This window comes from Physeter macrocephalus, chromosome 7 (genome assembly GCF_002837175.3).
Source record: "Physeter macrocephalus isolate SW-GA chromosome 7, ASM283717v5, whole genome shotgun sequence".
NCBI lineage: Eukaryota > Metazoa > Chordata > Mammalia > Artiodactyla > Physeteridae > Physeter > Physeter macrocephalus.
In genome coordinates, this window is record NC_041220.1 from 147,065,472 (window position 1) to 147,088,580 (window position 23,109).

General features: G+C 44.7%; 1 long non-coding RNA gene across 1 annotated transcript in view; it reads right to left on the bottom strand.

Annotated features, from left to right (window-relative positions):
* The window catches only part of LOC102975605 (uncharacterized), a 121,672-nt gene that overhangs the window by 10,331 nt on the left and 88,232 nt on the right, over window positions 1–23,109 (bottom strand). Inside the window, exon 2 of the long non-coding RNA XR_003680734.2 lies at window positions 18,007–18,132. This is a non-coding gene — a long non-coding RNA (uncharacterized lncRNA). The remainder of the gene's footprint in view (window positions 1–18,006; window positions 18,133–23,109) is intronic.

Genomic DNA, 23,109 nt, shown 5'->3' on the forward strand with positions numbered 1-23,109 from the left:
GACATGGAAGCAACCTAAGTGTCCATCAACAGATGAATGGATAAAGAAGATGTGGCACATATATACAATGGAATATTACTCAGCCATAAAAAAGAAACGCAATTGAGATATTTGTAGTGAGGTGGATAGAGCTAGAGTGTGTCACACAGAGTGAAGTAAGTCAGAAAGAGAAAAACAAACACCATATGCTAACACATATATATGGAATCTAAAAAAAAAAAAGGTCATGAAGAACTTAGGGGCAAGACGGGAATAAAGACACAGACCTACTAGAGAATGGACTTGAGGACATGGGGAGGGGGAAGAGTAAGCTGTGAGAGAGTGGCATGGACATATATACACTCCCAAATGTAAAACTGATAGCCAGTGGGAAGCAGCCACATAGCACAGGGAGACCAGCTGGGTGCTCTGTGATCACCTAGAGGGGTGGGATAGGGAGGGTGGGAGGGAGGGAGACTCAAGAGGGAAGAGATATGGGGATATATGTATATGTATAACTGATTCACTTTGTTATGAAACAGAAACTAACACACCATTGTAAAGCAATTATACTCCAATAAAGATGGTAAAAAAAAAAAACAACCCTAAAAATAGAACTACCATATGATCCAGCAATCCCACTCCTGGGCATATACCCAGAGAAAACCATAATTCATAAAGACACATACACCCCAATGTTCACTGCAGCACTATTTACAATAGCCAGGTCATGGAAGCACCCTAAATGCCCATCGACAGACGAATGGATAAAGAAGATGTGGTACATATATACAGTGGAATATTACCCATAAAAAGGAACAAAATTGGGTCATTTGTGGAGACGTGGATGGATCTAGAGACTGTCATACAGAGTGAAGTAAGAGAGAAGAACAAATATCGTAGATTAACGCATATATGTGGAACCTAGAAAAATGGTACAGATGAACCGGTTTGCAGGGCAGAAATAGGCACAGATGTAGAGAACAAACGTATGGACATCAAGGGGGGAAAGCGGGGGTGGGTTGTGGTGGTGGTATGAATTGGGAGATTGGGATTGACATGTATACACTAATATGTATAAAACAGATAACCAATAAGAACCTGCTGTATAAACAAATAGAATTCAAAAATTCAAAAAAAAAATAAAGCTGACTTTTCTCATAGGTGTTGAATGGATGGAGTTTGATGTACCGAAGGTGTTTCCTTTTTTTTTTTTTTTTTCCCTCTTGGGTGACCATCCAGGGTGGGTTTTATTTTTCCGGGAGCTCTGCTGATCATCTTGGCTGGGGTTCCCCAGCATGCAGAGTCTGAGATGCAGATTTGGGAATATCTGGGGTGAGGGAAAGGGATGGGGGACCAGGGCTGTGAACCAGGCCAGGCAGCAGTGTGGGGCATTTGGCCTTAATTGCTCTGGAAACCCCGGTGCCCTGTACAGCACCTGTGAGCGAGCTGCCCGAGGGGGCGGGTGGCTGTGGATTGCCTGCACTGAAGTGATTCTAGGGCGGCCAGTGGCCTTCTGGGACCAGAGGGAGGCTCAGTCACTGAAGCCCGGATCTGGCAGCTGGGATGTCGGCAGGAATGCTGAGGAGTAGGGCTCAGGGGCACAGCAGGGGCACCCTGGCCTCAGGGAAATGAAGGGCTCTACAAACGCGGGGAGCAGTGGGGGGTGATTGTTCAACTAGCAGGTTTCTCAGCCTTGTTGGGAAAGGTTCCCATTCAGAAACGGAACGAGGTAGGGAGCTGAGATGCCCCTGCTGGGCTCTGACAATCCTGCACGCTTACCTCAAGCCATGTTGCTCTGGACGGATTTATATCCCCTCAAAATTCCTATGTTGAAGCCCTAACCCCGCAGAGCAGCTGTATTTGGGGTAAAGAAGTAATGAAGGTGAAATGAGGTTATAATATGGTATTGGGTCTGTCTCACTTTCTGTCTCTTTCTCTCTCTTCCTTTCTCTGTCTCTCCACCACACGAGGACACGCAGATAAGGTGGCATCTGTAAGCCAACAAGAGAGCCTCGCCGGGAACTGAGTCTGTCCACGCCGTGATCTCAGACTCCCAGCCTCCAGACTGTGAGAAATAAATCTCCATTGTTTAAGCCGCCCAGTCTGGGGTGTTCTGTTACAGCAGCCTAGCTGACTAATACCCACATCTGCATGTTTTAAGATGATAAAGCCTGATGGTAAAATCAGCGGCACTCGGAGAAAGACTCATACTGATTGACGAACGAACACAGAGTGCTATTAACTTAATATTGCAATCATACGGAGGATTTTTTTGTTTGGGTTTTTTGGGTTTTTGTGTGTGTGTGTGTGTGGCCATGTTGCACCACATGTGGGATCTTACTTCACCGACCAGGGACTGAACCCACGCTCTGCATTGGAAGTGCAGAGTCTTAGCCACTGAACCACCAGGGAAGTCCTATACTGCAGATATTTTATGAGTTGTATATATTTCTCTTAGAGCATCTATTAAATTCTCCCTGAGCACACCCCACCAAGTCCCATGATTTCTCTGCATCTGTCTCACTCTAGTCACAGAATAAACCTCTTGTGTGTGTACACACACACACACCCATATCATTACACTCCTGTAAAACTGTCTTTTACAAGGATTGTGCTACGCCTTCTGGAATAGTTTCCAGGAGCATTTTACAAAATGCTCTTCCCTTAATCCAATTTTCTTTGGATTGGATTAAATCCTTGCTTTTTTGCAAGACTGATTTAAATTGTTGGCACGAAAGACCCAGATGTCTCTCTTTGGTAAATACTGAGCCGGCGTTGCTCACAGCACTGTTAAGAAGCAGCCCACGGCCAGCACTCCACGCTTCTCTGATGTGCCCTCCTGGCCACTGGAACGTCAAGGGGAGGACCATCTGCACGTATTTCCCAGATGTCTGCTGCATAAACGTCCGACCACAGAGGCTTTTCTGTGTCCAGTAACATCAGCACACTCCCCTTTCTACGAATTTCCAGGGATGTGTTCCGGGCCTCCAAGCAGCCTGCAGCACAGCTCTGTGGTGATCAAGAAGGGCCCTTCCTGGGTGTGGAGGAAAGGGAGCCCTCCTGCACCGTTGATGGGAATGTAAATTGATGCAGCCACTGTATGGAGGTTCCTCAAAAAACTAACAGCAGAGCTACCATATGACCCAGCAATCCCACTTCTGGGCATATACCCAGAGAAAACTATAATTTGAAAAGATACATGCACCCCTACCTGCACTATTTACAATAGCCAAGACTTAGGAAGCAACCTAAATGTGCATCAAGAGACGAATGGATAAAGAAGATGTGGTACATGTATACAATGGAATACTACTCAGCCATCAAAAAGGATGAAATCATGCCATTTGCAGCAACATGGATGGACCTAGAGATGATAAGTCTGACAGAGAAAGACAAACATCACAGGATATCACTTATATGTGGAATCTAAGAAAGAATGATACAAATGAACTTATTTACCAAACAGAAATACACTCACAGACACAGAAAACAAACTTATGGTTACAAAAGGAGAAGGGGAGGGCGAGGGATAAATGAGGAGGTTGGGGTTAGCAGACACACACTATATATAAACTAGATCATCGACAAGGACCTACCATATAACACAGGGAACTGTACTCAATATTTTGTAATAATAAGGAAAAATAACCTGCAAAAAAAAACAAAACAAACTGACTCACTTTGCTGGACCCTTGAAACTAATGCATTATTGTAAATCAACTATAATTCAATAAGAAGAAAAGAACTTCTCCCTCTGACATGAGCCATCATCCGGCCTCAAGGCTTACTGCCTCTGATAACGGGCATCTCACTGTGTCAGAAAAATCCTCTGAGACGCTGGCCTTAGTCCTAGGATGTGTGGTCCCCCCAGATCTGCATCCCCCACGCCAAAAGACCACGCAGTCACGACAGGGCAAGGCTGAGATACAACGATGCCCTCGTGGGCACTGGGCCACCCACTCCCGTGTCCAGCTGGATTCCGATGACGGCTTAACACTCCCTTTCCCAGGGGCCTTTACGGGCTGATGGTCTGGAGGCTTGGATCTCATTTATCGGTGTTGATCAATTTGGGATGCGGAATAAAAGGAGCCACAAGCCAAAGCTTTTGCCTTTCTTTGCTGGCTGGACCTGGGCCAGAGGTGGAAAATATGCACTTTAGAACAAACTGGATTTTTAAAACACTGCTTAATAGCTCTCCTAGACATCCCTCACGATGAGCCAGCACTTTCCAAACAAATACTTATCCCCAGCGTTTTTACCTGGTGCAGCTGGGTGGTTTTGGTCCAGGTCTGCCCTTGAAGGCCATTGCTTTTATCCTTTGCAACACAGATTAAAAGCAAATCAGATTATGGAAATAGCTGAGCTACCTTCAAAGTAGTTAGGATGGGGGGGGGGTTGGCATGTGCATACGATATGGGAGGAGGGGGGTGGTTTGCAGGATCTGTGGAGCTTGAAGACTGCATCAGGATTAGGGCTGGCAGGAACAGAAACCCTAAAACAACAGGGCTCAAAAAGGATGGAAACGTGATTCCCTCTCACATAAAGGTGACCCCGAGGAACGTGGCCAGGGCTGGTGTCAGTCCCCAGAAAGCAGGGTCCTTGCATCTCCCTCCTCCTCCACCCCTAGGTACGGCCCCTGTCCTCACGGTGCAGGAGGATGGCTCCCCATTTCAGGGGGCAAGTAGGAAGAAGAGGAGGAAAGGAGGAGAGGAAAGGGCAAGCCGTATCTGTCTTTGAAGGAAGGTTCCTGGCAAGTGGTAGGGGGAGTGGGCAGAGAGAGCTTTGCTTTGGGAAGGTCTGTGTATGAGCGATGGCTGTGAAGAGGCTAAATGACACAAATGAGCTAAATTATACAGTCCCTTGAAAATTATCATGTGTTATACACATGACAGTTGTATAGGTGATCCATTTTGGATGAACGTCTTTATTTTCTTGAAGGCTCACACTGCAAGACAACCCACTTCAGTTAATTAGAAGGCAGCTATTTATAATTTGTGTTTGTGTGTGTGTGTGTGTTTCTGCATCTGGAGATAAATATAAATATATACCCATTGCATTTTATATAAAGACAGACATTCAAAAACACTACTCACCATGCAAATCAATGAAGTTAGAACACACCCATACCCCATATACAAAAATAAACTCAAAATGGCTTAAAGATTTAATATAAGACATGACACCATAAAGCTCCTAGAAGAGGGCTTCCCTGGTGGCACAGTGGTTAAGAACCTGCCTGCCAATGCAGGGGACACGGGTTCAAGCCCTGGTTTGGGAAGATCCCACATGCCGTGGAGCAGCTAAGACCGTGCGCCACAACTACTGAGCCTGCGATCTAGAGCCCGCGAGCCACAACTGCTGATACCGCGTGCCACAACTACTGAAGCCCACACACCTAGAGCCTGTCCTCCACAACAAGAGAAACCACTGCAATGAGAAGCCCATGCACTGCAACAAAGGCCCAACGCAGCCAAAAATGAATAAATAAAAGTAAATTTTTAAAAACTTCTAGAAGAGAATGTACACAAAACATTCTCTGACATAAATTGCACCAATGTCTTTTTAGGTCAGTCTCCCAACACAATAGAAATAAAAGCAAAAATAAACAAATGGGACCAAATCTAACTTACAAGCTTTTGCACAGCAAAGGAAACCATTAACAGAAGGAAAAGTCAACCTATGGGCTGGGAGAAAATATTTGCAAACGATAGGACCGACAAGGGCTTAATTTCCAAAATATACAAACAGTGTATACAACTCAACAACCACAAAAAACAACACAATCGAAAAATGGGCAGAAGACTTAAATAGACATTTCTCCAAAGAAGACATCCAGATGGCCAACAGGCACATGAAAAGATGCCCAATGTTGCTAATTATTAGAGAAATGCAAATCAAAACTACCATGAGGTATCACCTCACACCAGTCAGAATGGCCATCATCAAAAAGTCTACAAACAATAAATGCTGGAGAGGGTGTGGAGAAAAGGGAACCCTCCTATGCTGTTGGTGGGAATGTAAATTGATACAGCCACTATGGAGAACAGCATGGAGGTTCCTTAAAAACCTAAAAACAGAGTTACCATGTGACCCAGCAATCCCACTCCTGGGCACATATCCAGAGAAAACTCTAATTCGAAAAGATCATGCACCCCTGTGTTCATAGCAGCACTATTTACAATGTCCAAGACATGGAAACAATCCAATCAACAGTTGAACGGATAAAGAAGATGTGGTACATATATACAATGGAATATTACTCAGCCATCAAAAAGAATGAAATAATGCCATTTGCAGCAACATGGATGGACCTAGAGATGATCATACTAAGTGAAGTAAGTCAGACAAATAGCATATGGTATCACTTATATGTGGAATCTAAAAAAAGACACAAATGAACTTATTTACAAAACAGAAACAGACCCACAGACATAGAAAACAAACTTATGGTTACCAATGGGGAAAGGGGGGAGGGAGGGATAAATTAGGAGTTTGGGATTAACACATACATACTATTATATATAAATAGATAAGCAACAAGGACCTACTATATAGCACAGGGAACTATATTCAATATCTTGTAATAACCTGTAATGGAAAAGAATCTGAAAAATGTATACATATGTATAACTGATTCACTTTGCTGTACACCTGAAACTAACACGATATTGTAAATCAACTCTACTCCAATGAAAAAAAACACTACTCAGAAAAGACAAGTTTTAATTTCCCAAACTTGTCTTCACACCAGACAGACGTGGTGCAGTTTTACACCGCATCCCGATTACTGGCTGCATCTGTTCATCACACTTTGGATGGGAAGTACTAATTTCTGTCTCCCTGGTACCTGGGTGAGTGTCTGACGCCTACACCACGCTCCACAAAAGCCTTGCGTTGAATTCAATTCTGCAGTACTGTTAATGAGCCAGATCAAGGTGGTGGGTCTGGGGGGAGAGCTGGAGAAGGCAAAGCGAGAGAGCAAGAAGCAGCAGAACCATCCAGAACAGGGTAGCCTCAGCGAGGGAAAGAGAAGCCCGGATAACCACGCAGATTCTCTCCATCTGTTTTTGCCGTTCATCAGCAAGTCCCCAGTGAACCTGCTTCTCATCACCCCACCTCCGTCTCCTGCCTGGTCCAAGACGCTGGACATGTGTCCCTGGACAACTCCAACATCCAGGACCTGCCACCAATCCCTCCTGCACCTCTGTTGTCCACACAGCAGTCAGACTGATCCCGTGTGTACCCAGGTCAGGTTTCGCAACTGACCTTCCCCCAGAAGCAGAGCCTGGGTTGAGGGCTGAATGCAGGGAGGGGCAGGGAGCTCCAGTAGTGGGATAGGGAGGTCACACAAGGAAGGAAAGTGGCCAAGGAGGGGGGAATTATCAGGCCAGCCACCTCCAGGTAATATCGTTAATGTTACCTGGATGCGTAATATCGGAGCGTAATATCATGGTGATGCTCTGAGAAGCACCGTAAAACACTTTCCTCGGGTGATCCTGGCTGAGAGGTGTGTGAGCTGGGGTATTTATACCCTGTGTTCAGTAGTTGCCAGCGGGGCTATGTGCCTTTCCCAGATTTGCAGCTTGTCTCTCCCATGGGCCCCCTGTGTTCCAGCAAGCAGGGTAGGTATCCAACCGAGAGTCAGGGCTTGCATTGGAAGACAGGTCGCTGTTCATGGAAATGGCAAGGAATTCCCAGCAGTTGTGGGTAGACCACCACCACCATTGGCTCCGTCCGAGAAAAACCTCCAGTGGCTCGCATCTCACTCATGATAAACTCCAAAATCCAAGTAAGATAACAAGACCTGCCCCGTCCCTCTGACCTCAGCCTCCCGCACACACATCTGCTCAAGCTGCCTCCCTCCGCAAAGGACCATCCCTGTTCTACCATCCACACAGTCTGCTCCTGGCTGGGGCACAGCTGCCCTTTCCCTTCCTCACCTCAGCCAGGTCTCTGGACAAATGTCACCCCGCAGAGAAGCCCTCTCCGGCCACAACGCTGCAAGGGCTCCTCTGGTCAGTCTGTCCTCTCCCCGCTCTACCTCAGAACACTCACGACCACGTTGTAAAGAAACACACTGTGCGTTTCATCTACTTGCATCTCCGCTCACTGTCTGCTTTTCCCCCCGGGATGGACATTAAGCAGGGACTTGACCCAGCTTGTTCACTGGAGCCAGAATGGTGACCAGCACAGAGAACCCCTTAATAGATAAATACTTGTTGAATTAATACATGAAAGAGGGTGAACCAAGGAAGGAGGAAGAGAAGGTCTGTGGGACCTCAGCACTTACGAGGTTGATTGTGCCACGCACCGTCTTTGATTTGGAGGCAGGTGGGGTTTAGACGCTTTGTTCCTGGAAGTGGGACCTCAGCACTTACGAGGTTGATTGTGCCATGCACCGTCTTTGATTTGGAGGCAGGTGGGGTTTAGACGCTTTGTTCCTGGAACCGTGGTCACCAGGTGATCACAGCAGAGATTTCGGAGTCTTTCAGGTCAACAGGAGAAGCTCTGCCTCTGATCAGTGGAGGAACCTTGACTTGATTACTTAATCTCTCTAAACTTAAGTTCCTTAAATAGGAGATACATCCTCCCTTTGTCAGCAGAGCTTGGTAGGCGTTTAACGGAGCCACGGGTACTCAGTGGGCATGCCATCCACACTGGTTTCTCACTCTGTTATCACCCTCCATTAGCTGCTCATCCCTGCGACTTAGGAGGGGGCTGGGGGAGTAGTTTTCTCATGTTGCTTCTGCCAACTACAAATTGGCCCTTGCCGTCTACCTCTACAAGGATTAAATCTTGAGCCGCTGCAGCTGTTGACCCTTCCAACACCCCCTGAAAGGAGCTCAGGGTGGAGACCCGGAAGGAGGCCCTCTGTGCTCTGCGAAAAACTGGCGGGACACGTCCTCAGATAGTTAGATATTTTCAGGAGCTGATTTTATGAGCCCAATTCCTGCATCTCCTCGTATCCAGAAAAGCACTAAAATCCTTTCCCGGTGACGTCTGTTCCATGTGACTAGCAGGAACCTGCACGAGACTAGCAGAAACCTTCTGCGAGAGTATGTGCTTGACTGCATGACTCCCCCTTCACCAAAATCCCATATATATATATACTGACCTCCCCGCTCCCCTGCTACGTCTTTGGAGCAGTTTCTCAGAGCTCTCGGAGGTGCTGTCTCCCAGGCTACAGTCCTCATTTTGCCCCAAATAAAACTTAACTCACAACTCTCACGTTGTGCTTTTTTTTTTTTCTTTTTTTCCCAAGTCGACACTTTCTAAGAGGAATATTGGCGATTGGGCGCGGAGCACACAAAGGAAGCAGGGTTTGTGCCCGCTGCAGGGGATGAGGGCTTCTCTCCTTGCTTTGCGCGCGGAATATCATGCACCCAACTTTTGGGCATGGGTCCAGCCGGATCCAGGCAAGGACCCCTCCCTTTCCTTAGCTTCTTGGTGGTTAACACATAAGGCGTCGGGGAGCTCTGGAGCCATCAGAAATGACAGCACACGGGCTTCCCTGGTGGCGCAGTGGTTGCGCGTCTGCCTGCCGATGCAGGGGACTGGGAAGATCCCACATGCCGTGGAGCGGCTGGGCCCGTGAGCCATGGCCGCTGGGCCTGCGCGTCTGGAGCCGCACTGCTCCGCAACGGGAGAGGCCGCAGCAGAGGGGGGCCCGCATACCACACACAAAAAAAAAAAAAAAAAAAAAAAAGAAATGACAGCACAGTCTCCCACCAACTGTGAGGTCTCGGCGTGGCTTGCGTGAGTGGCGGCTTGCAAACCACACCAGAAATGCTTCCAAAGCAGACCTGTCCGAACACACCCCCAAGCCTCCTGCTCAAAGCAGTTCCCAGTAAACACGGAGAAGTCTGTCTCCTGACTTTTCTCCTATTTCTCATCACAAGCATTTTAATCACCAAGTTATAGTCTATCAGTTATAGTCTATACGAGCTATGCTTGTATTTACGTGATATTTCCCTCTGCTGAGATATTTACGTTGGGTATTTGTTTTCCTGGGGCTGCTGTAATAAAATACCCCAAACCGGGTGGCTTAACACAACGGGAATTTATTCTATCTCAGTTTAGGAGACAGCTTTGGAGTCATATATATTTATTCCCTCTCAATTTTGGAAATCATATATATATATATTTATATATTTTATATAATATAAATATATTAAATATACATATGTACAAATATAAATATATATATACACATGGTACCCGTAAAATGGTAGCTCATATAAGTATATTAATAGCTAATATAATTTAATTTTCACATGCATGACTACGGCATCTAGAGGAATAGAATTTGGGGTTCATTTTAGGGTTTTTCAAGTCAGCAGTGCCAGGTATATGGGCTCAGAGCTCTAGGGGTTGGCCATGGCCTGGTCCACATAAACCACGATAGAGTTCCACACAGCCCACCAAATTCTGATTTCATTATTTTTCCTGCCTTGAATTTGGTCACGGTCCTCTGCCGTCAGCTGTCAACTGAAAAAAGTGCACAACCTAAAAGGTGAGAATTATGTTTCATTTAACGACCTCACTGACGACTGAAGCCCGGATACAGCCTCTCAGGTAGCTCTGGGGGACTGTTCCAAAGAGGTCAGGGAGCCGCCAGGGCACACAGGAGTTTCTGCAACAACAACCCAGTAGTCCGAATATCAGAAGATTATTAAAGAAACCAGACATCTCGAGAGAATGAATGTAGCGCTTTTCCGTGTATGGGGAGATGCAGGGGTCTGGGCTCACTGAAAGCATTCCTCTGGTGTGCACCTTAACTCTCTAGGGCCAGGATCCTGTTTTTCTCCATCCTGAATCCCCTCAGGGGGCACCACTGGGCGTGGCTGCAGTGGCTGAGGGCTTGATGGCCTCAACGTCCCTTGTTTACTGATATGGCAGGTGACATATTTTTGTCCACACAGCCATGCCTTCTGTTTCTCTTTTCCATGCATCCTCTTCAAGACCAATGCATTGAAATAATTCTGCAAAGGCAGGAGTGGAAGACACACTGTAGCCCCCTGGTTGGTTGTGAACGAGGCACAGCCAATGAATGCAGTGGTGGGCGTAGCTGGGTGTTATGAGAGGTTTTGTGGGCCTGGACTTTGACAGCAGGTAGGAGTCTGTTTACTTAAGTTCTGTCTCCTTCCTGGCTGCCTGGCTCATCGCCTCTTCACGCCACACCACGAGAGCTTTTTAATCGGGGCGAATACTTTGGTCGGAGCCTTGGGAACGTGCACGCGCTGGCCATAACGTGATCTCGTGTGCTGAATGAGCTTCTCGCCTGATCACACGAAGCTAACGCCCCGGAAGACACCCTGGGTGCCCACAACTTTCCGGCGCACCTGGCCTCTAGGAGGTTGGGCAACTCCTTACCTAGAGGATACACACGGACTTACAGAAGCTCAGGTGAAGACGTTCCGTAGAGACCAGAAATCAAGAAACTTGTTTGTGCCTGGTTCAGCGCTGTCCGGGGTTTCGGGGGACGAAGGTCTATCTGGTGATGCTCCAAGTGTGGTCCAGACACCAGCACCATCAGCCTTACCTGGGAGCTTGTTAGAAATGCAGAAATCTCAGCCCCGCCCCAGACCTGCTGGGTCAAGACCCCCCAGGGAGTCATGGACACAGTGAAATTTGAGAAGCCTGCAGTAGTCTCTGATATCTTTTGCCTCATTTCTGCAAAAATAATCCGTGGAGAAAAAATACGTTTTGCCACAGAATGCACTAGGGTGCGCCATCATATTTTTCAGACTTTATGAGGAAGGCTGTGCATGGGTCCATTAGGATACTGAACAGGTGGTGATGTCTGTACCTTTAAGCAACTATAAAATGCCAAGTAAATGAGGCAGAAACATGTGGGAATTTGACCAAATCAGGCATTTGGCTAGGCAAGGAATACTGTTAATGTGTCGAGTGAAGAAGCACAGCAATGAAGTGTCTGTCTGAGAGGTTCGGGCTCTTGCCCCATAGCCAAGTCTTCAGTCATTCTGTCATGGCTCTCTCTCTTCCTGAATGGGGAGTAGGTATGTGACGGCTGATTTTATGGGTCAATGTGTCTGAGCCACGGCACCTAGATCTATGGTCAAACATGATTCTGGACGTTTCTGTGAGAGTGTTGTTTGGTATGAGATTAACTTTTAAATTGGTGCATTTTGAGTAAAGCAGGTTGCTCTCCCTAGTGTGGGTGGGCCTCGTCTAATCAGTTGAAGGCCTCAAAAGAATAAAGACTGGATCGTCCCTGAGCAAAAAGGAATTCTGCCAGCAGACAGTCTCTGGGCTTCGGCTGCAACATCAGCTCTTTCCTGGGGTCTTCAGCCTGCTGGTCTACCCTGGAGATTTTAGACTTTCCAGGCCCCATGACTGCATGAGCCAATTCCTTAAAATAAATCTCTCTCTCTCTTTCTGTAGATAGATAGATATACGTACAGATATAGACAGATGATTGATAGGTGGGACTCAGTGAACTCACTCCACTGTGGGCTGGTATTAGGCAGTATACCTGAAGGGGTGACAGATGACCCAACTGTAAGGATTCCAGCCTGAATATCTCCCAGGTGCAGCCAGAAACTTGACACTTGTCACTTGATAGGTTAAGACTAAAGGACTTAAACGGCTTAACATGGATAATCAGCCACTTGGTGATAGAAGCCCTGCCTTTTGCCCAAATTTCGTCTCTCTCTTCTCCCAGCTATTCCCCTTCTATGATCCACACTCCCCACCCCCAGACCCTTCCCTGCATCTGCCCTGAACCAGGCTGAACTTCTTCAGATTCCTAAGAGAAGAACCGGTCTTCCTGTCTGGACCCGCCTCTACTCTCCACCTCGTGGCTGGCTACTTCCTACTCCCCTTCAGGTGTTAGCTTAGCTGTCTCTGGAGAGCCTTTTCTGACCCCTGAATGCAGAGGACTGAGTCTGTAAACATCTGGACTGTTATTTCAAACTTAAAAATCCATTTACTGATAATTCACTTTTCCAAAATTTTAAAGCAAACACCAAAAATGAGAACAAAATAAATCCACCCAGGATTCACCAGCCCTTACAAGATAGGAAAAAAAAAAAAAAAAAAAAAAAAGCCCTAAATAGAATGTCTTCCAATGTTTTTCCTTATTCTTAATGTCTGAGCCGTTGCACTTTTCCAGGGTTGGAAGACCCGTGACGGTTAATTTCGTGTTTCAACTTGACTAGTCATGGGGCACCCGGATATTTGGTTAAACATCCTTCTGGGTGTGTGTTACCAAAAGGCCCATTTCTCCCATCCCAGGGGTCTGTGGGCAGGGCTCCAGGGTAAAGAAAAAGACATTACATTGGAAATGGTTCCAAATGCAAGAATCTGGCCCATTGGGGAACATGCGATAATTAATCACCATCTTCTTAATGTCCCACTTTTGCTACGTTGGAACGATAAAGAATAAGCTTTCCGACCTCACCTGTCTGGGGAAAGTTGTGTATGATAAATATTTCAAAATACACTGAGACAGGTTGTCCAATGAGTAGATGTAAAATATACTTTTACTAAATGTACTTTAATAGTTATGCTTTTAATAAAGTATAACAGACAAAGTATATTAGTGTGTGTGTGTATGTCTGTATAAGTCTGCGTGTGTGTGGTGTAGGCATGGATGTTTATATATGTATGTGTGTGTTACACACACAGAAACGCACCTACGACTAACAATTCCACACATCATGTAAGCGCATAAATCCAAGCCCAACAGTCATTGAGATGTTCTTGGCATTAAAAGGGCTCAGACACGGTCATGTTACCGAATATATCATGGAGCTGGTATGGACTTTTGTTTTTCCATCTGAAAATGGAGGTCCCCACAGTCCCTCACGGTCAGACCACCTGTCATCCTGGTGGACACCAGAGAGAGGATCTAAGTCATAAGCGACCTGTATCAGGAAGATGCAGACTCCCTCAGGAGCCGGCCCTGCAGGACTCACGGCGCTGGGTAGAGCAAACGAGACGAAACCAGGCTCACCTTGTAGAGAGCACACGGAAGGGGGTGGGAGGTCTGCGACCAGGCTGCTTGCAAACACCGGGTACTGAATTGTGATGCAGACGGGTCTCCCATGAGGTTACAAAATGCGCTCGGCTCCCACAGATGCTGTAACATCCTCAGGCTGCAAAGCTCCCCGGGGCTCCCTGGCTGCGGTCACTGTGGTCACGAGAGCTGTCCGGGGGTGAAGGAGGAATTGCAGAGCTGCACTGAGAGCCCATCTGGATGAGAGCCCACTCCTAAGGAGGAACGGCTTTCTCGTGGGGTCTCCCTGGCCTCTCGAGAAGGAGAGGAATGGCATTTGGTGGCGTCCGTTTAACCATCGGTTTAACCATTTTCTCAATGGTCTGTCACAATCCTTGGATTCGAACATCTCTTTCATAGCAAACAAAAACTGTAGACTTTTCTCCTGGAGCATCCAAATATAGACACATATGCATCATCCATGATCTTGAAGGTGCGTGTCTTTGGAGGTGACTTCTTGCCCCATTTCTCCTCGGACGTGATGGCCCTCAGTGGTGGAGAATTCTTTGAAGACAGGAAGCATGCCTCCTTTTGTGCTGTTCTGGGTTTTTATTTCTATTTTCTAGAAAGAGTGTTTTAATTCCTTATCTCTCCTAAGCAGGGCCAAGCACAGAAGATGCAGGGGTGAGACTGTGCCTGGTACCAGCTGTGTGAGCTTGGGCAGGTCACTCCGCCTCTCAGAGGCCGGGACGGGTCACATAAAGGCACGGCGAGGGTCCACTGAGTTCAGCCGGTGAGAACTCCTATGGCTGCACCCAACCCCCCAGCACAGCTTACATGCGGGACTGTTGTTAGTGATGACGGTGTGGAGACTACTGCACGACCACACTGAGTACTGCAACTAGTGCTAGTGTAACTACTACTCCAACTATCGCATTTACTGCTACAACTGCAGCATTTACCACTATGACAACTACTACTACCATTACTGCTGCTACGACTGTGACTACTGCTACCATGACTGCAGCAATTAGTACTGGTGTAATTACTACTACAACCATGAGGTTTACTACTACAACTGTACTATTTACTGCTACAACTACTACTCTTGCTGCCGCTACAAATGTTACTACCACTATAATGACTATAGCAATTTGTACTACTACAACTGCTACTATTACTATTCTTACAAGTACAGCAACTCCAAAGACTACAACAATGACTGCTACTACTGTAGAAGATACTACTCTCACAGCTACTAGAATTTTTGCTACTGCTACACCTACTGCTATTACAATTAGTACTGCTACAACTCTTACTGTCACAACTCTTATTACTACAACAGTTGCTACTGCTATAAAAGGTACCCGTCCTACAACCACCACTACAACTATTACATTTACTGCTACAGTTACAATTACTGCAACTACTATGATTACAAATACTACTATAATTATTACCAGTGCTATAACTATTACAGCAATTAGTACTGGTATAATTACTACTACAACTCTTAGGGTTACTATCACAACTGTAACACTTACTACTACTACAATTACTACTACCACCGCTGCTACAATTGTGGCTATTGCAACAATGACTACAGCAATTAGTGCTACTACAACTGCTACTATTATTATTACAAGCACAGCAATTCTGACGACAACTACTACAATTATTGCTATGGCAACAGCTACTGCTGTGACAGCAAATGGTACTACTAGGACTACTACAGCTACTGCTGTCACTATCACAACTACTACAATTACTGCTACAGCTACAATGACTGCTACAACTATTAGTATCATAACTCCTATTACTACCACAACTACAACAGTTGCTAGTGCTACAAAAACTACTATTATTACAACCACTACAATTATACTACTGCTCCAACTACAATGATTACAATTAGTACTACTACAACCATTACTACAACTATTATGTCTATGACTACAACTTTAACAATTACTACAATACTACTACTATTACAAACACTACTACAATTATTACTACTGCTACAATGACAATTATTGCAACAATTAGTGGTACTACAATTACTACTACAAAGATTACATTTACTACTACAATTATAACAATGACCAGTACCACTATTACTACTATTACGATTGTTACTGTGGCTACAACCTCAATTACTACAACAACTAGTCCTATGACAATGATTACTACTAGACCTAGTGCTATTACTACTGCTAAACTGCTTCTATAATTATTTCTCCTCCTCCTTCTCCTACAACTATAGGTACTACTTCAAATACTACTACTACTACAACTATTTTTACAAGTATCGCAACTACAACTTATGTAACAACTATCAATACTACTATAACTAGCATTGCTACTACAATGACTACAATTATTCCTACTACAACAATTATTGCCCCTATTGTTACTACTGCTACTAAAGTTTGCTACTTACTACAACTATTGCCACTCTGTTACTACTGCTAGGATGACGACTACTACAAGTATTGTTAGTATTAATACAACTATTGCCACTATTGTTACTACTGCTACTATGACTACTACTCCTATTCCAATCATTGCTACAACAACAACTACTACTGCTATTATTACTACAACTGTTAAAGAAAAACCAGAGCAGGACAGAAAAAGTGGTAAAAACAGACTTCATTCAGGACTATTGCAATAGGGCAAAGAGAGCTCAGTATAGAGCCAGACTCAACTGCAAAGGCAGCGTGGGCAAGTGGGGATTTATAGCCATGGAGCAGGTGAGGGTCAGTGGAGGGAAAACTACTAACAGGAAAATTAGGGGTGAGAGGATTCTGGCTAAACTGACCTCACAGGATTCCTGCTGAAGGCAGGGAAGGGTGACCAGACATCACCTGGGGGGGGTGGGGCGTGGAGCAGACTCAACTGCAAAGGCAGCGTGGGCAAGTGGGGATTTATAGCCATGGAGCAGGTGAGGGTCAGTGGAGGGAAAACTACTAACAGGAAAATTAGGGGTGAGAGGATTCTGGCTAAACTGACCTCACAGGATTCCTGCTGAAGGCAGGGAAGGGTGACCAGACATCACCTGGGGGCGGGGTAGGGCGTGGAGGATGAGGAACCTGAGCAGGTATTGAGATGAGCAGATATGAAGTTGACCAGACATGGAGATGACCAGATATGAAGGGTGTGGGTTCTGGTTAAACCGACTAAGCCTGGCTCTTGCTAAAATTGGAAGACCCTCAAGTCAGATACCAGGGAGGTGAGAACCTTGGCTGCTACACAGCCTTCTGTGACCGCTTCCCTGGGCACTTCCCAGCAGAACCCAGATGACTCTCCACCAGGGGTTCTGGGTATTTCTTCCCTAGAAGAAATACCATCTGCCCTCCATCTCTAAAATTCTAGACCTTAGGGGTTCTCCAATAGATGGTGACCACGTTTGGAAATTACCCATTGGCCCCAACACATATATACAAGTCATTTCCTTTCCCTGTGCCTGATACTGTCTGAATTAGCATCCAGACTCTTCCACGTTTACAAACTGTGTGACCTTGATGCTGACTCAAGCACTGTGCCTCAATTTTCTCATTTATAAATATCGGCCAGAAGACTGTCTTCCTTCAAGGGCTGTAGTGAAGATGCTGCAAGTTATGACATGCCCTGTGCCCTGAGCAGGGCTTAAATCCTAGATATCGTGGTCGAGTATTTGATTGTATTCTGTTCTCATTTTGTGCCTGACTCTCATGTATAATTCATGTGCAGCAAAGTCTCCACGGACTGGCTGAACTGCTCTTGACCCAGCTATGACTCAGACCCAAATGGGCCTCAGGTGGCCCTGCCATATGGTACCCTCCCTCCCTCCTGGTTCTGAGTCCCAGTTGGACCCGAGAAAGTATGTCATAGGGAAATCCTAAGTTGAATCTCTGTCTCGGAAGACCCACTGCAGAGGATGGTCACCATGATTAATATGGCAGGGGATTACCTATCTTATCCCCTCAACACCTGTAAGTCAAGGTCAGTGTTAAGAATCATATTTTCCACTAAGCAGCTGATGAATACACACACCGTTTACTGACACGCACAAGGGCACTCACCAGGTTCTGGGTCAACGATTCTACAGATGGCACGGGAGTTCGTCTCTGTGGATTTGGACCATTCCACTTCCATTTTCTGCGTATTCAATAGGGTCTTCCATAAAGTCAAGGGACTCTCCTGAGTTTCTGAAATGATGAAAAGGATAAAACATTTCAGCAGATTCATGGATGCCTGGTTCTTAAAATATCCCGTCTTAGATAGATCTCCTTCCCATACAATTGTAATTTTTTCTTTGTAGCACACGCCAATTGAGGATTTTAGCAAATACTTGAATTCTTAGAAAGGTTTTCAATTCCAAATTTTCATTTGGGAAGACTTGTCCCCCTCTTGAAGGAGCACTAATCTACAGAGGAAAGGATCAAACACATTACCATCAACTCATTTTGATTTTGTCACTCAGAGAAGACTATGCAAATGATTTAGTCATCGTCAGAAAATCCTATTAAAGATATTTTATCCCTGTTCCATGGCTTGATAGATTTGAAGACAAGGATGACTTGGCTGTGCCCTGATTTTTGAAAAACTTTTGAAAATCATCATCTGTTGGATTGGAAGAATCAATATTGTGAAAATGACTATACTACCCAAAGCAATCTACAGATTCAATGCAATCCCTATCAAATTATCAATGGCATTGTTCACAGAAGTAGAACAAAAAATTTTACAATTTGTATGGAAACACAGAAGACCCTGAATAGCCAAACAATCTTGAGAAAGAAAAATGGAGTTGGTGGAATCAGGCTCCCTGACTTCAGACTATACTACAAAGCTACAGTAATCAAGACAGTATGGTACTGGCACAAACACAGAAATATAGATCAACGGAACAGGATAGAAAGCCCAGAGATAAACCCACGCACATATGGTCACCTAATCTATGACAAAGAAGGCAAGAATATACAATGGAGAAAAGACAGTTTCTTCAATAAGTGGTGCTAGGAAAACTGGACAGCTACATGTAAAAGAATGAAGTTAGAACAGTCCCTAAGACCATACACAAAAATAAACTCAAAGTGGATTAAAGACCTAAATGTAAGACCAGACACTATAAAACTCTTAGAGGAAAATATAGGAAAAACACTCTGACGTAAATCACAGCAAGATCTTTTTTGATCCACCTCCTGAAGTAATGAAAATAAAAACAAAAATAAATAAATGGGACCTAATTAACTTAAAAGCTTTTGCACAGCAAAGGAAATAAACAAGACATAAAGACAACCCTCAGAATGGGAGAAAATATTTGCAAATGAAGCAACTGACAAAGGATTAATCTCCAAAATATACAAACAGCTCAGGAAGCTCAATATTAAAAAAAAACAAAAACAAAAACAACCCAATCCAAAAATGGGCATAAGACGTAAATAGACATTTCTCCAAAGAAGACATACAGATGGCGAAAAGGCACATGAAAAGCTGCTCAACATCACGAATTATTAGAGAAGTGCAAATCAAAACTACAACGAGGTATCCCCTCATGCCGGTCAGAACGGGCATCATCAGAAAATCGACAACCAACAAATGCTGGGAAGGGTGTGGAGAAAAGGGAAGCCTCCCACCCTGTTGGTGGGAATGTAAGTTGGTGCAGCCAGTATGGAAAACAGTATGGAGGTTCCTCAAAAACTAAAAACAGAGCTACCATATGACCCAGCAATCCCACTTCTGGGCATACACCCAGAGAAAACCATAATTCAAAAAGATACATGCACCCCAGTGTTCACTGCAGCACTATTTACAATAGTGAGGACGTGGAAACAACCTAAATGTCCATCGACAGATGAATGGTTAAAGAAGATGTGGTACATATACACAATGGAATATTACTCAGCCATAAAAAGAATGAAATTGGGTCATTTGTAGACACGTGGATGGACCTAGAGTCTGTCATACAGAGTGAAGTAAGAAAGAAAAAAATTATCATATATTAACGCATATATGTGGAATCTAGAAAAATGGTACAGATGAACCTAATGGCAGGGCAGGAATAGAGATGCAGATGTAGAGAACGAATGTGTTGATACGGGGGGAAACGGGAGGGTGGGATGAATTGGGAGATTAGGATTGACATAAATACACTACCATGTGTAAAATAGCTAGCTAGTGGGAACCTGCAGTATAGCACAGGGAGCTCAGCTTGGTGCTCTGTGACGGCCTAGACGGGTGGGATGGGGGAGGGGGGATGGAAGGAAGGTCCAAGAGGGGGGGATATAGGTGTACATGTAGCTGATTCACTTCATTGTACAGCAGAAACTAACACAACATTGTAAAGCAACTATATTCCAACTTTAAAAATATATGTAATGTTTGATTAGAAAAAAAATAAAATGCAGAATTCTAGATCTTTAAGCTAAAATTTTTGGTTTGAAAAGATACATGCACCCCAATGTTCATAGCAGCATTATTTATACAACAGCCAAGACATGGAACCAACCTAAATGTCCATCGACAGATGAATGGATACAGAAGATGTGGTACATATATACAATGGAGTACTACTCAGCCATAAAAAAGAATGAAAATTTACCATTTGCAACAACATGAATGGACTTGGAGGGCATTATGTTAGTGAAATCAGTCAGACAGAGAAAGACAAATACTATATGATATCACTTATACGGGGAATCTAAAAAAATACAACAAACTAGTGAATATAACTAAAAAGAAGCAGACTCACAGATATAGAGAACAAACCAGTGGTTCCCAGTGTGGAGAGGGAATGGGGAGGGGATTAAGAGGTACAGACTACTATGTGTGAATTCAATAAGCTACAAGAATGTATTCTACAGCACACACACGGAATATAGCCAGTATTTTATAATAACTACAAATTGAGTATAACCTTTAAAAATTGTGAATCACTACGTTATACACCTCTAACTTATATAATATGATACAGCAACTATACTTCAACTAAAAAATAAACAAAAATTTTGAAAGAGTGACCTTTTCCTTTCTAAATAACTGATAGAACATTTTGGGAGTATGCCTCAATATGCAAAGTTGACGGGAAATGCCAGGTTGGTTTGATTACAAATAACAACCAAAATAGAGTTTTCAGCCTCAATCAGGTTCTGGAGTTTTCTGCACAGATTTAATTACCTGGAAACGTGCCCACCTCCTTGTTTTTCTACTGTGCTCAGACTAATGTTGGCCCTCAGCGGGGACCGTCTTCTCTCTGTGAAAGCAGGAGGATGGGGGCTTCTGTCCATGACTCTCCAGTGCTGTGATGGGTGCCTGCAAACCCACAGCCGTGAGCTGCACAGCTCCGGGAAAATGAACCTGGTGTCTGCCAAACTCATTTACAACAAAAACAACGCACCAAGTCGCCTATTAGAAGTTCCCTGAGTGTGAATTTTGTGCAGGCATAAGCTTGTTCAGAGAATTTTAAAGGAAATTAGATGAAAGATGAAAAAACCCTTAAGAACTCCAGACAGTTCTCCAAAACAATCTGATTTGCAAAACTTGGGCAGCGGCTCAGAGGAGCTGGGAGGTTTGCCTCAAGAGTGCTGAGTATTGTGTAGACAACAAAAAATATTTGCATTTTCCAGATAGGAGCACAAATGGGAAGGGTTCTCCAGAGAATAAATGAAATCCCACCAGCCGTCTGAAAAATCAACCAATTTCCTAGAGCCCTCTTTATACCCCTAGGGAACTAGACATCACATAATAATAAAGCTTGCGTCTTTCAGTAAGAGGTAACATTGAGCTAATTTACTTGCGTAATTAAGACAAATTGCTCGAGTTGGATAAACCAGCAATCCAGAACTCCCCGTTACAAGGCAGAACCTCCCAATCCACTTTGCATAGTCACTGAAGTTTTTAAAGGGCATCTCCTCTGTCCAAACTCTCTATATTATCAGATGTGCAGATTGCAAATATTTTCTCCCATTCTGCAGAGATATTGTCTCTTTGCTGTATGCTTTGTTTCCCTTGCTATGCAGAAGTGTTTTTAGTTTGTTGCAATCCCATTTGTGTATTTTTTGCTTTTGTTGCCTGTGCTTTTGGTGTCAGATCTATGAAATCATTGCTGCCAAGAAACTTCCCATGTGTTTTCTTTTAGGTGTTTTAGGCTTTTCAGATGGGATGCTGAAGTCTTACTACATTTTGAGTTAATTTTTGTGTATGGCATGAGAGAAGGGTCCAGTTTCATTCTTTGGCGTGTGGATATCCAGTTTTCCCGGCACCGTTTGTTGACGAGAGACTGTCCTTTCCCCACTGTGTGTCCTTGGCCCCCTTGTCGAAGGTCACTTGATGGTCTCTGCATGGAACCCAAGACTGAGTAATGGGTAGACCATTCTCCTGTAGCCAGACACAAATAGGAAACAGGATGCCAGAAATTTCCACATGGTCCTTGAACCCATGTCTATAACTGAATTCACCAAGTCCTGCCCCCAGATCCTCCCCAATCCCTCCATCCCTGTCTTTCCTGTCTGGCCCCAGGAAGCCCAGGCTAACAGTTGAATGTGGCTTTTCTCCACCCCTTCAGCATCTGCACTCACCCAGAGTCTTGGCTGTATCTCTCCAAAGTTTATGCAGGTCTCCCCACTCTGTGCTTGCCCCCAGGGGCAAATCCATTCTCTGTAGTCATACCAGAGTGGTTTTTCCAGAACGCTCACCACCCGCACCCAGGAGACCCTGGTCCCCTCAAAACAAAACCAAAAACAAACCCATATTTTTTTAAAAAAAAGAACATCTCCTAAAAACTGTCTACTTAATTCAACTTTTTAAAATGTTTTCACAAATAATTTCCTGCATCCCGTATAGATTCTGAAAGAACCAGCTTTTACTATTTTTTTTTTTTTTTTTTTTGCGGTACGCGGGCCTCTCACCGCAGTGGCCTCTCCCGTTGTGGACTCCGGACGCGCAGGCTCAGAGGCCATGGCTCACGGGCCCAGCCGCTCCACGGCACGTGGGATCCTCCCGGACCGGGGCACGAACCCGTGTCCCCTGCATCGGCAGGCAGACTCTCAACCACTGCGCCACCAGGGAAGCCCTACTTTTTACTTTTTAAAGAAAAATTTTAACATCTTTATTGGAGTATAATTGCTTTACAGTGGTGTGTTAGTTTCTGCTTTACAACAGTGAATCAGTTATACATATACATA